Source organism: Equus caballus, chromosome 23 (genome assembly GCF_041296265.1).
Source record: "Equus caballus isolate H_3958 breed thoroughbred chromosome 23, TB-T2T, whole genome shotgun sequence".
Lineage (NCBI taxonomy): Eukaryota > Metazoa > Chordata > Mammalia > Perissodactyla > Equidae > Equus > Equus caballus.
Genome location: NC_091706.1, coordinates 41,801,593 through 41,803,809, shown reverse-complemented (window position 1 = coordinate 41,803,809; position 2,217 = coordinate 41,801,593). Strand labels below are relative to the sequence as shown.

The 2,217-nt window shown below is 44.2% G+C and overlaps 1 pseudogene; it reads left to right on the top strand.

Moving 5' to 3' along the window:
* The first annotated feature begins 529 nt into the window (after positions 1 to 529).
* On the top strand, positions 530 to 1,173 carry LOC100060808 (peptidyl-prolyl cis-trans isomerase B pseudogene; annotated as a pseudogene).
* Positions 1,174 to 2,217: the final 1,044 nt, after the last annotated feature.

Sequence of the window (2,217 nt, the reverse complement as noted above, 5' to 3'; positions counted from 1 at the left end):
TGAATATTTGTTTTCATGTCATCCTCTTTCCCCATTAGAACTGTAATTTCCTCCCAGGCTGGGATAACATCACCTCTACCTGTGGCTGAGGGTCAGACTTGAGGAAGCCCTCAGTGAAAGTGTGCTGTGTGTCTGAAAAAGAGCATCTATGACATGACAAGTGAAAACTGTGATATTTGTTAGCAAAGATAAAATGTTAATAGAGAGAGATTGTTCCAAAGAATGATTCTCAAGCAATCCTTACAGCTGGCCATATAAGTCTAGATGAATATAGCTGTATTTATATCTCTATCTGTATAGATTTTATTCTTCTAATCTCTTCTGTATAGATTCAAGACAGCTTTAGTATAAATTCTGATAATTTGGGCCTTTAATTTCATGAACTTTTTACTAAGTCCAACTTCAGAAGACAGACTACTGCAGATGAATAAAAAAGAAGTTAGGATTAAGGATGAAGAGTTATGTGTGGTGGTAGTTTTTCACGTAATTAGAAATCAGGTGTCACAGCTGTGCTTGCTTCTCCTGGTGGATGCCGCATTTCTCAGAGCCGAATATGAAGGTGTTCTTTGCTGCCGCCCTTATCAAGGGCTCAGTCTTTTTCCTGCTGTTGTCAGGACCCTCCACGGCTGATGAGAAGGGACCCAAAGTCACTGTCAAGGTGTGCATTGATCTGAGAATTGGAGGTAAAGATCAGGCTGGATGGTCATTGGTCTCTTTGGAAAGACTCTTCCAAAAACCCTGGATAATTTTGTGGCCTTAGCCACAAGATAGAAAGGATTTGGGTACAAAGACAGCAAATTCCATCATGTGAGCAAGGACGTCACGATCCAGGGTGGAGACTTCACCCGGGGAGATGGCACTGGAGGTAAGAGCATCTAAGGTGAAGGCTTCTTGGATGAGAACTTCAAGCTGAAACACTATGGGCCCGGCTGGGTAAGCATGGCCAACACAGGCAAAGACTCCAACGGCTCCCAAGTCTTTATCACGACAGTCAAGACAGCCTGGCTAGATGGCAAGCACATCGTGTTCGGCAAAGTTCTTCAGGGCATGGAGGTAGTGCGGAAGGTGGCGAGAGCCAAGACAGATGGTCAGGACAAGCCCCTGAAGGATGTGACAATCGCAGACTGCGGCAAGATCCAGGTGGAGAAGCCCTTTGCCATCGCCAAGGAGTAGGGCCCAAGGACCTCTTCCCTTTGAGCAACCGTCTGTGTGGCCCTGTTGCCCTCTGGGGGGTGAAGACAGCCCACCACAGAGCTCTGCGCTCCACTGGCCCCAGTGCTCGCATCTGAGGGAGCGGACCCCTCCCCTCACATTCCACAGGGCCCAGTTTTGTAACAAACTCCTACCAACACTGACCAATAAAACAAAAAAGGTAGGTTTTAAAGAAAAAGATGTCATTACTCTTTCTCCTTAAAACTTAGATATCATTAGCTTGAACTCCCATTTTGTGTTTTGTGGCAAGTATCTTCTTCTTAGGATTTCTTTACTTTTCCTGGGATGGGAAAGTGTGAGGGTGTTGCATTCCCATAGTCACCCATAGCTTTGCTTTTCTGCTTCCACTAAATTCTTGTACTCTGTGAAGCAGAATTTTATTGAATTTTTGGGGATTATCAAGGAGGGTACATCATTCTGTGTAGTCAGAGTTCTCCAGACTCTCTCCAGAGAGAGAGACACAGACATTGATGTATTTTGAGGAACTGGCTTGTGCAGTTGTGGAGCCTGGCAAGTCCAAAATCTGCTGGCAGAATTTTATCTCCCTGTTTTTCTTTTAAGGCCTTCAACTGATTAGATGAGGCTCACCCACATTATGGAAGGCAATCTGCTTTATTCAAAGTCTACTGATTTAAATTTTAATCTCCTCTAAAAATACTTTCTCAGCAACGTTCAGACTAGTGTTTGACCAGATATCTGGGTACCATAGCCTAGCCAAGTTGACACCTAAAATTAACCATTACTGACTCCAACACAGAGCTGTGTGGTGGAGTGATTAAGAATGCAGGCTCTGGAGTCAGAATTCCTGAGTTCTTTTTTCTGGCTCTGCCTCTTCCTAGATGTGTGACCTCGGGCAAAGAGTTAACCTCTCTGAGTCTCATTTTCCTCATCTGTAAAATTGAGATAAATGAGAGTAGCTACGCATGCTCATAGGTGGTTTTGAGGACTTCATGAGTTAATATATGCAAAGCACTTTGAATTGTACCTGGCATACCGTAAAGCATG